Source organism: Equus caballus, chromosome X (assembly GCF_041296265.1).
Source record: "Equus caballus isolate H_3958 breed thoroughbred chromosome X, TB-T2T, whole genome shotgun sequence".
Taxonomy (NCBI): domain Eukaryota; kingdom Metazoa; phylum Chordata; class Mammalia; order Perissodactyla; family Equidae; genus Equus; species Equus caballus.
In genome coordinates this window covers 32,888,195-32,903,770 of record NC_091715.1, presented here as the reverse complement: position 1 = coordinate 32,903,770, position 15,576 = coordinate 32,888,195, and the positions used below count along the sequence as shown (strand labels likewise).

Sequence of the window (15,576 nt, the reverse complement as noted above, 5' to 3'; positions counted from 1 at the left end):
CGGGCAGGTTTTTAATTTTAAGCAGGAGAAAACCCATCAGATATTTGAGGCTCCTGGGAGGCAGCTAATGCTTCCTGTCAAATGCGCACCCTGGGGTGCTTTGTTAGCCTGACGCCTCCCGAACACGGAGTCAGCGGCAAATTGCAGGACAAAATTCTTATGCTGCAAGTTTATTGCATATTCATAGAATTGAGGCCATCAGGCAACATTAGCTTTTTTCAAAAAACTTTTTATTGGAGTATAACCTACATTCAGAGAAGCACACCTATCCTAAGTGTCCAGCTTGATAAATTCTCACGGCTGAAAGCACAGATGTGGGAGCAGCCAGGTCGGGCCACAGGACAGCGTCAGTCCCCACGGAAGCCTCCTCATGCCCTCTCCCGGTCTCTGTGTCCCCTGGGGGGGGGGGGGATCCTGACTTGACACAGGGAGCCGCTTTCCCTGTCTTTGAAGCTCACATAAACGAAATCATACCGCATGTGGGATGCGGTTCTTCTGCTCAACATTACGACGGGGAGGTGTGTCCGCTGTGTGGCGTGTAGTTGCAGTGTGCTCATTCTCACTGCCGTGGAGTGTTCCAGTGTGTGACGAGTCCCCCATTTCTTCATCCTTCCCTCTAGGGATGGGCTTCGCGGCGGGTTAGCCTCGCTGGGGACATTCTAGTGCATGCCTCTTAGTGCACACATGTAACACCTGCTGTGGGTGGACACCGGGGAGTGGAACTAAGGCTATACATATATGTTCAGCTTCAGTCGATAAGGCCAGACGGTTTTCCATAACATCAGCTCTTCATTCCTAAGGCTGAACACATCAAAGAAAGGAAAAAATATAGTTAAAAAATTTTTGATACCTTGTATATTCTGAAAAACTGTTGTGGGAGAAATTAGCAAAGTGGCAATGAGAAAGGGAAATGTCGATTTTAACCTGTGAGGTGAGAAACTTCGGAGGTGCTTTTAAAAAAGTGATCTGTTCCATCTGCTCTGCGAGCTCTGTCTGCCAGAAGCTTCCCCCGGCTCTTTCTTGTGGAAACAGGGGCCTAAAGCACAGACTTTACTGCGCACACGGACCTCCGGGGATCTTGTTTAAATGCAGATTCTGAGGTCTGGGTGGAACCTGTAATTCGGCGCAAGCTCCCAGGTGGTGTGGATGCTACTGGTCCAAGGACCACACTTTGAGTAACAAGGGCCACTCACTCTGGGGGTGACTGTCAGGCTCTTTGTGATCAGACTGTCCCCTCACTGGGTCCATCCTCTTCACAAGCACAGAGGTTGCATCCACTGGCCGGCACGGGGATAGAGAAATGGGGGGAGGCCTCCAGGCAGTAGCGCAGCGTGGCAAGAAAGCAGCGAAAGAACTGCGCTCTGGAATCTAAAAGAACAGTGATCGTGTCCTGGCTTAGCTTCGCTGTTTGTGCGCCCTCGGGCAGGATACCTAACCATCCTGAGCCTCGGTTTCCTCTTTCGTGAAATGGAGTAATAGTACACCGTAGGCGTGTTGTAGGGAATACCTGTGGGGTGCCGGGCACACGCTGGGCTGCTGATAAATGCTGGTTATCATTATTCCTGATGTGATCTCAAATAATTTTTTAGGTAGGCGAGACAAAAATACACGCAATTATGCAAGTATATGTGCATACAAATTCTTCCAATAAAAATAATAATTGCCACAAGCAACATGTGTGTGTGTGTGTGTGTGTATAAGATACTGTGGGCAGGCAAAGGAAGGGGGATAACTTCTCTCTGGAAGGAATGAGAGAAGGCCTTACAGAGGAAGGGACAATGGGTTTTGAAGGGCAAGCAGGAGCCTCCAGGCAGATAAGGCCGAGGAAGGCTAGGGGAAGGGATGGCCATTCCATTATGTGGAATGGCATGTGCGAAGGCACAGAGGCATAAGATTGTTCATGAACTTCTGGGTCTAGAGAGGCTGGAAAGTGCCATGTGGCAGGGAGAGGCTGGCTGCTGAGGTGGGAAAGCCTAGATCCACAACTCAGCAAAACTATGAAGAAGGCTATGGGCCCCTGGCCGTCCTTTCTGGGCCTTTCTTTCTCCTTCAAGGAAACATTTCTGGTCAGGGACCCCAGGACTGGATTTAGAATTGGGGGCTTGCAGTGTGGTTGGGGGCCTGGTTGCTTACACCACTACCTGAAAGTCCCAGGGGGGTTGGGCAGGCCTCACACCCTGGATGGGCCCTGTGCTGCCCATCCACCCCAGCAGGACGAGTTGCCCATTGAGACACCCCAGGCCTGAGCCCAGAATGTGACCCTCAGCCGCCCCTCAGGGACAAGGAGACACCCTTCCGGTGTGCCCGAGCCCAGGCAGAGCAGCGCTGCTTCTGCCCACTGTCACCTCCTCCGCCGAGGAGTGTGCGGCACAAGCCAGGAAGCGGAGGAGGCTGTTGGGTTTGGCTCCCGCAGGTGGGCCTTGGGCCAAGGCATTGTGTCCAGCCAGCCCTTGCTGGAAGATAAACTGCGACACGCAAGTCCCAGTGGCCACTTGGGAGGGAGGATCAACAAGGCCTCTGAACCCCGAGCCAGGGCCAAACCAGCCTCTCTGGCCTGTCCTTGCTGTCTCCCAGGACAGGAGACACTTGGTGAGACAGGGGTGGCTGGAGACCCTCTACACAGGGGCTTTATACATTCTTGAGTTTGAAGTAACTGAACTCTTTTGCTGAACAAAATCATATTTATCTGTAACCCCAGTCCTCAAATCGGCTAATGGTGGGCCAGCTCTGGGAGAAGCAAGGTGCAGGCCCACACCTGACCTGGACCTCCACCAGCCCCCTGCGTACCCTTGGGTCCCCGACACAGCTTTCAAAACCATGACCTCAGCCGAACCCTTCACTCTGCAGTTGAGGAAACCGCTGCCCTGAAAGGGCCGGAGAGGTCAGAGAGAGGCAGAGGCCGCACGACCCGAGGTCAGCTGTTGCTCTGGGCCAGGCTTCCAGATAACGAAGCACCTCGGTCCAGTGCTCAGGGGTGGGGACCGGAGGCAGTTTAGGTCCCCTGATCCTGAAGTTCCCTGATCTCACCAGTCCCCTGATCAGAGCCAGAGCCGGGCCGGATGCTGCCTGCCTTGCGGGACCACTGCCAGGAGCAAGGGCTGAGGCCAAGGGGATGCTGAGCAGTGGTCCCCCGGGAGGCCTTCCTATCTCCCTGAGCTCCAGCCAGCTCTGTTCCTCTCCCTGCCAGTGCAGAGACCCCTCCACCTCCTGGGGGCACCTGCTGGACAGGCCCCTTCCTTCCAGTGTCTGCTCCTTGGGCGGCCCTCTGATTCCCCTCCCTCTCGCCCAGCCATTAGACGGGAAGCTGCTATATTAATGTCCCTTCTTTATTCTGAGCAGGCCAGCGGTATCACTGCCAGGTTTCTCCCCCTCCTAATGATTTGTCCTGGCAGCAGAAATATTACAGCGATGATTTCATGTAGAATTTCATTTGCTGGTTTTTTTTTTAATCCCTTGAAGAAGGGGGTGAGCGATTAACGAGTCTTTGAGAGATCAAAGCTCTACGTGGCAAAGAGCGAATAATAATCTCAGCTAACATTGACTGGGGACTTCGCATGTGCCAGGTACTGTCTCACCGTCGCAACAACTCTTTGAGGTAGGCACCATCATTATTCCCATTACAGAGACGCAGAGGGGCCACCTGTGGCCACTGGTTGCACAACCCGCAGCGGTGGCATCAGGTTTGGAAGCTATGATGGCATGGCTCCAGTGTTCTGGATCACCTGTTCTGCCACCTCCCGAAGGCGTGGGGAGAGCACTGGATTGGGAGTCCAGGAAACTGGACAAAATTAGCTCTCAGGCCCCTGCCCACCCTGCAAGCGAGCAACCAGAGGTCAGGCCAGATGGCAGTCACCAGGGAGCCTGGGGTGTTCTGTTTCTGCAGGCCTGCTGAGCGGGCACCAGGCGGACTTCATGTCGTTCCTGGTGGTGCCTCGGCAGGGCTCGTAGGCCGCACAGGAGCCTGGACCCCATCACTCTTTCACTGTGTGAGCAGGTCATTTTGTGCCTCAGTTTCCCCATCTCCTTTGACAGGAGATAATAACAGCTATCATTTGTGCTTGGAGCTTTCCATGAAATACGTCTCTTTCTCATGGCAACCCCCAAAAGGAAGGTATTATTAACCCCTTATATGGATGAGGAGGCTGAGGCTCGGAACTCACTGCCTTGGCTCAAGACACACAGTCAGTGGTTGAGCAGCTTCCAGCCCAGACCCCTTTAGATGCCAAAGTCCAGGCTATTTTCCACCGCCGTAGCTCATTTCCTTGAAAAGAAAGTGTCTACCACGTGCCAGGCACTTCTTGAGAATGATCTCTTTTTTTTTGCAATATCCTTGAGAGAGAGAGGGGGTCATGATTATGACCCCCATTTTACAGATGATGAAACAAGTTCAGAGAGGTTTTGTAGGTTGTCTAAGGTCACACAGTTCAGTGGTGTTAGGTCTGGTTTTCAAACCTGGGTCTGTCTGCCTCCAAACCTCCCTCTTTCCATGATGTCATATGTATGGAATGGTAGTTAACTAAATGTGACAATTTCCTACAGGAGATCACCTGACTGTTTGCTGTCTCCCAGGGAGCAGAGAACAGGGAGTGTTTTAAAGCTGTAGTTGGCAGAAGTAGACAAGCCACTTGGAAAAACCTCTGACTGTAAGGCTCCGGAGCAAGAAGCCAGCAGGGGCTGGGGAACTTGGTTCATCTGTCTGTCCATCCATCCATCCATCGATCCCCAATCTTTGAGGAGAGATCAAGAACACTGGGACATTCTGCTGGCCTGTCTGCTCGGTAAGTCTGTGTCACCTGTGTTGGATGTGACCTCAGGGAAGGGGGGTGCCTCTGTGCAAGGTGTAATGATGCAGGGCAGCCTCAGGCCCCATCAATGGGGGAGGTTCTTCTCACTGCGTCCTCCCCTGCCCCCCGGCGGCAGAAGGCATGGAACATTCAGGAATATTCTAGAGGTTGGGCTGTCTGGACACTTTCATCTCAGGGAAAGGCCCGAGGCTGGAGAACCTGGAGTGGGGAGAGGGGTTGGCCATTTGCTGGGGTGATTCGGGCAGCCTCCCACCCTTCTGGGTCTAGGATTTGCACTGGGGGGAGCCCCACTTCGTCTCTCCCTCTCATGCCTCTGTCTGTGTGACAGAAGGGAACTAGGGTGTGGTGGGGGGAGGGAGAGGAGCAGGAAGATGGTTTGTCCAGGAATCCCACTTGGCATTTGTGGCTGCTGGTTCCACTTCATTGATCTGATTTTCCCCAGATCGCCAGCCTTGAATGAAAGATCTGAAAGATTGCTCAGGGCATTTCGGGGGTTCGCCCAGCAGACCCTGCCCAAGAACCTCTGCCCGCTTCGGATTCTGGTCCCAACCTGCACAGTGCTCCAGACCCTGCAGCATGAGCTTGTTAAACTTGGTTCCCCGCTTTTCCTACACTCTCCACACCACTGGCCCCCTCTCTCCACGCTGCTTGGCCCCCGATTCCCTTTGAGAATCTTCTGCAGCTCTCAAAGCTTTACCTGCTGCTTCTCCAACTGCTTGACCGTGAGGCCTCTGTGGTGGCAGCCAGTGTAATTCAGTTCAGCAAATATTTACTGGGCCTGACCTGTGCCAGGCACCACTCGAGGCCCAGAAGGCAAAGGTGGCTTGCAGCCAGCGGCCTGGGTCTGAAGCTTGACTCTGCCATGGCTGGCTGTGCAGCTCTGGCCCGAGGGACTTCTGCTCACTAACCTCACCTATGGGGAGGCTGCCCTGTGCGTCCCCTTCATGTGTGCTAGCTTGGTGAGCCCTTATAAGACCTCATTTAGGTCAAGTTAATGCCCATTTTACAGATGACAAAACTGAGGCTTGAGAGCCTCTCATTTACCCCGGTTCACCCAACCAGTGTGGCAGAGTTGAGATTTACACTCACATGGATGTGATTTCACGATCTATATTTCTACAATGTTCTGTTGACTCACTTGGGCCAGTCAATTTCCCAGAGCCTCAGTTTCCTCAGATGTGAAATGAGGACAATTTTATTAGCAATCTTAAATGAACATTGTGAGAATTGGATGAAAGCTTTGGGAAATGCTACCCAATGTGATTACGAGGTGGGGTCTCTAGGGGTCCTGGGAAGGTGCTCTGCTCTGTGGAATGATAACTGATCATATGACCGTATCCCGACCTCAGGAAAGCTCTTGCTGAGGAGGCGCTTGCAATATTGGCCACGAGGAGTGCTGGCTGGCCCCTTCCCCCACCAGCGTCCTATCGTGAGCCTGGGACCCCTTAACTGAACATTACTTCTGCGCTTTGATTCCTTAGAGCTCCACGCAGGTGTCCTGGGGAACAGGAGGGTCACATATATCACAGAATGTTCTAGGAGGCCCTTGAAGACGATCCAGTGAAAATCCAACCCTATCATAATACACAAGTGGAAGCTGAGGCCCAGAGCCGGGAAGGGGCTTGCCCAAGGCCACACAGCTGGTTAGCGGCAGAGCTGGGGTGACCAGGCGGCTGTTAGGACTCCTCCCCCAGCAGGATTTGTTGATCAAGTTCACTTTTCAGCGGCTCCAGCATGAAAGCACAAGGCCAGCGGAAGGATCTGGGAAAGGCCCCAGGGAAGGTGCCTGCAGGGGGGAGGGAGAAAAGTCAGGAGGGCTTGGCGGGGCCCAGGCACTGCCTTCTGAAGACCGTTGAATACTGGAGCTTATGTAATCCGGGGGATCCCCACACTGGCCAGGCACTCCAGGACGCCCATCTGTAGTGAGCCGGGAGTCTGGCACTGGAATCTGTTTATAAAAGAGCTCCCTGGGTTCCCAGAGTGCTCATTGCAGCCCAGCCCCTCCGTTTGACAGAGGAGCATCTCCAGGAGGAGCGGATCCCACTGTTCCCAGCAAGGGGCTCGGTCCCAGCCCCTTTCCCCGCCTTCACGTCTCCAGTTGACCAGAGTCCCCTTTGCCCACAGCCACCGTGGACCCCATAACAAACACACGGGGCCCAGGCCTGGAAGATCTATTAGTGCCACTCCTGTCACCGCCCGCAGAGCGGGAGGAGAGGCAGCCAAATGCTGTGCTAATTATTCTAGCTTCCAGCAGGGTCTCGGAGGTCCCAGCCATGGTAAATCTTAACTTTCATGCTATGGTGCACCGGGATGCAATTTACTTCAAAGAGAGCATAAATCCCCACTGCGGCGTGTATCAGAGGAGTGTTACATAAAAGTGGCCCATGTGCTTCCCACCCTGGCTGCCTTCGCTCTCTCCCCTCCCCTCCCTCGCTCTCTCCTTGTAAGTTTGAAAAAGCCAGCCCGCGGTTGGCTACACATCTCGCACGCAAAAACATTTACACACACGTCTGCTCCCAGCCTTATAAATCACCAGGCTTGGCGACTTGGCAGTGGGAACACAGGCGAGCTCTATTTTTACCAGCACAGTCCGCAGACAGCCCCCGGGGCCCCTCCTTTCCTTACAGTGACACCTACTGGTGCCAGCTTCGGCCAAAGGCAGACTTTCCTTTTCTGACCCATTTCTCAGGCTTTGGAAGATGGTAACTGATCCCTCTATTCCTCCTCTCTCAGCCCCCTCTAGCCTCTGGGGAATTCCTCCAGCAACAAATCCCCCACTCCCAGGAAGCCCCGCCCCGCTGCCACCCCCTCAACCGGGCTTGCCAGAGGGGCAGGCGGGCATCGCTGACATAATAATTATCTTCCACAGAGGCCAGCACAGCTCATTAGGATGTCAAAGGATCATGGGAATTGGGGAGGGGGGCTCCCTCCCTCTAATGCAACCTCCTGGGGGGTTGTCCAGTTGTGTTTCAAGCAATTATTTCTCCCTGAAAGACATCTGTTATCTTTGCTGACACACACGAGACTGGCGGCCGACGTGGTTTCTGTGAGGGGCTCGTGAATCCTGGCATTGTCATCACAGCCCGGCTGGGAACGAAGGGGGAGGGGTGAGACAGAGGCGAGTCTGTCTTCTGTCCCCCCGGCCCCTGCACCGGCCTCCTCCCAGCGACCTCTCCGGAGGCAGCCGTGCCAGGTCTAAAGCTCCTAATGTCATCTTTGCAGATCTATTTGTGATTCCTTGATGCTGTAATGACCGTGGCTCCGCTCTCCTTGCAGCCGCTGCCATTAGCTGGGCAGACCGCAGGCTGCGGTGCCATGGTCCTGGCAGCCTGGGGGGCCTCTGCGGGTTGCTGGGGGTGGGCAGGACCCTCCTGGCAAGCCCAGAGCTGCCCAGAGGCCCAGTGCAGCTGGCGGGGCTGGCTAAATGCTGGTGATTAGTGGCTTTCCCCTGAGCGTAACCCTTGGCGGTCAGTCGGCTGTGGAAAATGCCCATGGCAGGAGGGCAGGGTGATGCATAGTTCCAACTCGGCCACTGACACACTGGTGACCCTGGGCAAGTCACAATCCCTCTGAGCCTTGGTTCCCTCAGCCGTGAAAAGGATGAGGGTGGATTCCCCTGGCCCGAAGCTCCCTTCCAGCCCCGACTTGGGATCCCTCTTCTGTTATCTATCTCAAGACCTAGAAGTGTCTGTATAAACATTGGGTGCTTTTTCAGAAGCCCAGGCAGGCTACCAGGGGCATCCTAGGGACTGGGGCAAAAAGCAAAGACCCCAGAACCCTGCCTTGCCAAGAACTCTGGCCATAATCTCAGATATTTTATTGCTTTCTATTTTAACACTTCCCTTCTCAGGACAGAAGCCCTGGGCTGGAGTCACTGACTAACCCAGGCTGCATTCAGGCTTTGGGTGGATGCGGGGGAAGAGGAAGGAAGTGAAATGGCTTTGTACCTCCAACTTGACCAGGGCCCCTCCAGTCTAGATCACACCAACCCCTGGCCCACCAAGAAACCTGCCTTTCTCTCCCCACATTCTGTGCAATGGCAGCTACATTTTCTGCACCCAGAATGTGGCTGTCACGTGGCTCATCCTTTTCCATCTACTTTGGAAGAAAAGCTGAAGGCGGAGGGTCTGAAGGACTTTATAGACTCTCAGAAATGAGAGAAAAGAATTAGACGCTGAAAAAAGACAAAACAAAGTTTTGCACCTTGCTCTCCACTCCTTATCCTAAGCATTGCACTATTGCCACTGATTCTGATGGGAAAACGTTGCTCTAGTGTTCAAGTGACACTGAACACCTGGCTGAAGGTGAAAGTGCACACTGTTCAAGTCAGCCTCGTGGTGGTTTTGAAACATGGCAGAAAATTCTCTGATACTCTTCCAGTCGAGAGGTGGGTTTTACGGCCCCTCCCTTTGAATCTGGGTGGGCTTGTGACTGCTTTAATCAAAAGAACACTACAAGAGTGATGCTATATGACTTCCAAGACTAGGTCATAAAAGGCCATGCAACTTCTGCCTTCTTTGCTGGGACACTCATGCTTGGAGCTCCAAGCTGCAACGTGAGAAGGCTGACTACCGGCTGCCATGATGTGAGGAAGCCCAATCTACATGAGGAGGCCACATGTAGGTGCACCAACCATCCATCCCAGTGAGCCCAGACTTCAAGTCATTTTAGCCCAAGTGCCAGACAAGTCAACAAAAGAACCTCCAGATGCTTCCAGCTCCTAGCCATTGAGTCACCCCTCAGCCCTTCGAGTCTTCCCAGCTGAGGCCCTAGACATTGTGGAGCAGACTCAAGCCACTCCAGCTGCGCCCTGTCTGAATTTCTGACCCACTGAATCCGGGAGCATACTAAAATGATCGTTGTTTATACCACTAAGGTTGGGTGGTTTGTTAAACAGCAAGAGATAACAGGCACAGCCGCTGTAGCCCAGGGTCCTGCCTGACGTCCAGCCTAATGCATGGAGACATGGGCACCTGTTTTCCATAAAGGAAGCAGGAAGTTTTCTAGAAGACTGAGAATGGCACTGGGCCAAAGGATCTGCTGTGTGGGCTGCACACTTAGCCCCCCGCTGCAGAACTCTGCCCAGTTCCAGAGGGAGGCCGAATTGTGGGCAGGCCTGTCATTGTTCCCTCGGGGTTAGCATCGGTGTTTGAATGAGACCCAGGAGTTGGTGGCTTTCCTGGGGCTGTTCAAATCTCATTTCATTTCGTTGGGCGAAGGAAAGAAGGATGTCCCGACTCTGTTATTCTCCCCTGGTTTGTAACTTGGGCCTAAGAGGGATGGATGGCTTCCAGGGGGAGGGAGAATTGAGAGAGAGTGAGAGCAAGCCCACATGTTTTTGTGGTTTATCTGTCAAAGAACAGAGGACAAATTCCCACCCGGGCACCAAGGATGTCATCTGGCATTGTGACGTAGAAGGACTTGGCTGCCACTTTATAGATTCATGAAGGGAAGGGGGGCACATTTGGCTGCCTGTAACCGGAATTAGGCTGGTGCTCTGTGGCTCCTACAATTTACAAGGAAATCAGACCTGCTTTCTCCATCCTTTGGCACCATCAGAAGACTGACTGTGCATTCAATATTTAAGTGCATCGTGGGTTGTCCCAGGATGCATTTAAACATTTGCTGGAATTCATAATCATGGAATGAGATAATCACAGCTCAATTTTACATGTAATATTCAATCAGTGACAAAGTCTATTTGCTACCTGGAATTTGATGAAACTGTGTTGGAGTGATCTGTTTTTGATCCCCAAACTGTTTGGGAACCTAGATTGCAAAACCATTTGCCACAGAGTAAAAGAAAACAACTCCGACCTGAAAACACAAATCTTTTCAAGCTTGCTTTGACTTGCTGTCCATTGTAACTTAGCAATGGAAGCGGGGGTGGGGGTTGGGGCAGAGGGCGGGGTTTGGGCCTGTAATTAACTGATGTCCTTCTGGTACCCATCCTCTTTCCTTACTTCCTAGGAAGCTGCCACCTGTCTTCCAGCTGTCTGGGACTGTCTGCTGGAGCAAGTGACATCACAGTGACCAGAAACCACCTCCCCTTTGTCTGGAGCAGTTATGATGTCATTCCCTCTGGCAGAGAAGCAAGATGTTGGCAGCTGGGATTCCTCTGGGTCCTCCTGAAGTGATAATTGCCTTAGATTTTGTTATAAAGTGCAGCTGCTAATTATCTTGTTAAATCACAGCCATATACTTTTTGGAATTTTTTTTTTCCTTTGCAATCCATTTAAACAGTCGGAGAGATTAAATAAAACCACATACCCTAAACAAAAACAAAAACAACCCAGACGCGCACACAAAAATTGCTTCTTCTTTCAAACACCGTAAAAATAATTAAAAAAAAATGAAAAGGACACAGATATGGCATAATTAGATTGCTTCCATTAAAAAGTCGTCATTTCAACATCTTCATATAAATATCTGCATCCCATTGCATATTTTAAGCAATTGCATAATAAGCCCCCAAGTGAAAAAGAGAGCAAAACTCATTTCCTGACCACGAAAGGAGAAAGGAATCACCATGTGCGCTGAGTTCCAGGGAGAACTGGATTACATTCTTCCCACACAGACTGGAAGGAGATGGAGTTCATTGCTCCAGGGCAGAGAATTATGACAACACTTAACTGCTGGGACCCTGGCGGCTGCGCGCTGCTCCGTGCCTCTGCAGGCCATTGGCCATTAGAAGCGTGCACCTCCCACCGAGGTCAGAGGGAGGAAGAGGAGGACCTGGCCCCCTCCATTTGGAGAACCTGCCCTGGGTACCAGCAGCAACAGGTGAGGGAAAGTCAGGTGCAGCTTGAGCATCCTGGGCGTTTCCATGATTGGCCACCTTCAGGCTTCTGATTTTTGTGGTCCTGCTGGAAGTTTATCAAGCAGGGGCAGAGGTGGGAGCCGGGCGTGGGCATAGCCTATGAGCGGTGGTGTCCAGGCAGGCCAAGTGGTGCAGCCCAGACCTGGGTCTGCATCCTTGCCCAGTATACCCAGCTGAGGCTCAGTTTCCTCGTCTGTAAACGGGGAATAAGCTACTTCCTACCTCCTACCTCCTAGGACAGCTGTGAGGGTTAAACGGGCTCACGCTGGCAAAGCACTGATGCAAGGTTGGCACTTAACCAGCAGCAGAGCCAAAGTCCAGTCGTGGATATGGTGTAAGGGGGCCCACCAATTATAAAGGCCACCCTTTGAAGTCATCTTGTTTCCCAGAGAGGCCAAGGTGGGGGCTGTGTTGGGCCTCTGCTCAGGCCCAGCCCCTCCTATGCCTGCCCTGGGCTGTGACAACCTTGGCCGGCTTACCCTCCCTCCCCCTCTCCTGCACTGCTCCTCCCACCAGAACTCCACCCTGCTCAGCCCATCTCTCTTGCCCCCTTGCTTTGGGGTTGGGCTCATCTCCTAGGCCTGCAGTGGTCCCCTGGCCTGGCCTGGAAGGAAGTGTCAGGTCAGAGGCAGGCCAAGCTCCCATGCGTGGAGAGCTACCACCCTGGCCCTGCTCGCTGGGATTCCCTTGTAACTTCTCCCTCAGGGAACGGAGGCTCCTCCCAGAGCAAATGACTCCAAGACAGCTGGCAGGGAGCTCTGTGGGCCCAGCGAGTTACCCGCCTCCCTGAGCCCTGCCCAGCCTGCCTCGGCCTTTGGGGTGGGGGTTGGGTGGAGGGGGAAGGGAGAGGCTGCCCAGGCGAGTCTTCTCCAGAGTCAAACCGCTCCCCATCCACCACAAAATGCACACCGAGAGGCACAGCCCCTCGTCCAGAAGGCATCTATCTGTGTACAGAGGGCCCGCGGGGGAGGGGCAGAGAATGGTTTACAGATGGCCTTGTCTATCCACACAGCCTCTGTGCGGAGAAAGATAAGACCCCAACGCCAAGGGCTGCCTCACAGCAAGGTGACCAGATGGCTGGGATAAGGATGGGAAGGAAGCTCCTCATTGTCTACTCATTCGCACCTTTTGAATTTCCAGTCATGTGAATTTATTAGCTAAGTAAAAATAACTAAAAAGAAATAAATACATACAGTCATCCACAAATCTATAAATACATACACCAAAACATATACCTCTATACACATGCATACACGTCTATACACAGACGTGGTGGTGGGTATCTGGAAGTCATGCCTATACAGCAGCCTGATTTCCTCTTGGGGAACCACTACCCTCATTCTCAGTTCATGTAGTTTGGATGGTAGTGACCTTAACATCCCCCCAACTCTGAGGGTAGGTGGATGACACAGCCTCCCAGTCAGAGCTCAGGGTACTCCTGGCTATGATGATTGGGTCAAGCTTGGGCGTATGACACAACAGAGACCAAGGAAAGCCCTTTCTGTGACTTTTGATCCTGCTGCAAGAAAAGAGACTTTCTCTGGTGTCTGGTGTTGCTCAGTGGGCAGAATATCAGCCTGGTCCAGCCAGCAACCATCTTTGCTGGGAGCCAGGGGACATCTTGCCTTGGAATGAAGCCAATATTGATGGAAACAGAGGGAGGTGGGGTTGGTGCGGGGAGAGAGAGAGAGACAGACAAAAACAGAGACACAATACACACACACACACAGGCCGACGGAGAAACAGGCTGTCTTTTGACATAGCTTGAAACTCTGGATCCAGCCATGCCTGAAGTAGGTTATAGTCCATGAACTGGCCAGTTACAGGAGCAGACAACCCACAGCCTGGTATTTTTCCCTTCAGTCTGTTTGGGTTGGGTTTCTGTCCTTTACAACTGAAGAAGTTCTGAGTGCATACATATTTACATGAAGCTGATTTAGGATGAAAGGAAATATCTGGAACAGCCCGGAGCAGCAAAAAGAGTGGCGAAAAGCCTCCTAAGAGGTTCCCCATAAGTCTCACCTTTCCCTCCTTCTCCCTAGAGGGTATGGGAACCGTATACATTCAAGCCTTGGGTCTTGTTGCTCCTTTGTTTAGCAGTGGCTCACAGCCCCTCCGAGCCATGGCCTAGCTGTCTGGGCTGGTCAGAGCAGGGTCCCCGTCCACTTGACCATGCCCATTTGCTGGCCTTCCTTCTCCCTTCATTCTTTTGGCCACCATCTTGGTTATCTTGATTTTGGGCCGTTGAAAACACACTGTTTCCTTGCGTTATGAGAAAGAGACCCCAGAAGAGCCTGAACCAGAAGTGAGAAGACCTGGGCCCAAGCCTCTCCTTGTCGTGCGACCTTGGGCAAGCCTTTCAATGCCTTCATTTTGACCTTCATTTTTCTCCTCTTAAAAAGAGGCTCTATCATACCTGCTCGGAACTTCTTGAGGACAATGACCTTGCTCGTCTGCTTTCCCTTCTCCCTTCCTCCTTCCCTTCCTCTCTTCTTGTCTTTCTGTCCAACGGCCTTCAGATGCAGACAGTTGAGTTAATCATACACCTCAGATCATGTTACACTACCATCCTCATTGATCCAGGCATAGAGCCCTCTTGTTTTATTTATTTTTAAATTTGTCCTCTATTTCCCCCATCCTTACTCTATTCTTCCCTCCCTGTCCTACCCCCAGGTCCGGCACCTACTTTAATGTATATCCTTTGAAAGACAAGTGGTGTTTTTTATGCTTATAAGATATACGGTATACATGTGCTTTCAATTTATACAAATAGTAATTTAATATAAAGCCATAGATCTTATTCCTTTTTCACTCAACACTATGTCTTAAAGATCTGTCCACGTGCTGTATGTAAATCTGGTCCATTGCTTCTGACTGCTACAAGGAATTGTATCATATGGATCTACCACCATCATATGGATCTGTCGTGTGCATCCACTACCATCTTACTTCTCCTTTCCCCTTGTGAGGGATGCCCAAGTTGTCCCCCACTCTCTGGCACCGCAGATGCAGCTGTGAGAGGCAGCCTCAATCATGCCCCGTCAGGAGCCTGTACAAGAGATTCTCTGGGCTGAAGACTTAGGGGGTTTCTAGGTCATAGGATTTGCACAGACTTCATCCTTCTAAGCATCATCAGATAATTCTCCAGAACGACAGGCTCACCTAGCAGTCCCACCAGCAGTGCATGGGCACTCCCATTTCCCCACATCTTCTGCAGCATCTGGTTTTATTCAACTTTGTAAGTTTTGCCGACGTTTTAGGTGTGAAGTGATGCTGTTTCAATTTGCATTTCTCTAGTAACTCATGGGAGCGACTCTCTCTTCATCTTCTCGTTAGTTATTAGGGGTTTCCTACCTATGAATTGCTTACCTATATAATTTGGCCTATGTTTCCCACTGGTTTTCCCTGTTTTATTTTTTAAAACAATCTCAAAGAGTTCCTTATCTGTTTTGGTAACAGTGAACACAGACAAATACCTAATGAAGACCACAGACAAAGGCAACTTATGACAATCTGCAACTTTGAATATTGTTTATTTTTTCCCCTTAAAACTCTGGTTCACTTACTACTTTTTGAAATAAAACAATCAAGCAGAATGGTTTTGAAGCAAATGAACGAAAAAAAAAGTATACTTTCAGTTCCTTGTCTAGTTTTGCCAGAGACAGGAGGAGAGGAAAAAGAGACCAAAGGATGAAAAGATAGTTTAAAAGAATGGAAAGAAAAAAACCAAAAGAATCTAAGAGAAGAGTTCAGAAAAAGAAAGAGACAGTGATCAGGGAAGGAGCTAGACAAATAGACACAGAAGGAAAGAGGAGGAGAACAGTAGAGGAGGAGGAGGAGGAGGAGGAAGGGGGAGGAGGGGGAGGGGAGAGAAAGCAGAAAAAGACAAAATGAAATAGAGGCACAAAGACAGACAGCTGGAGAGAGAAACGTTTTAATGAATTTTGAGCC

General features: G+C 51.6%; 1 long non-coding RNA gene across 1 annotated transcript; it reads left to right on the top strand.

Annotated features, from left to right (window-relative positions):
- Positions 1–4,557: 4,557 nt before the first annotated feature.
- LOC111771502 (uncharacterized) lies at positions 4,558–11,006 on the top strand. Its single transcript, XR_002805359.2, has 2 exons — positions 4,558–4,778; positions 10,776–11,006. It is a non-coding gene; the product is annotated as an uncharacterized lncRNA (long non-coding RNA).
- The last annotated feature ends 4,570 nt before the right edge of the window (positions 11,007–15,576 follow it).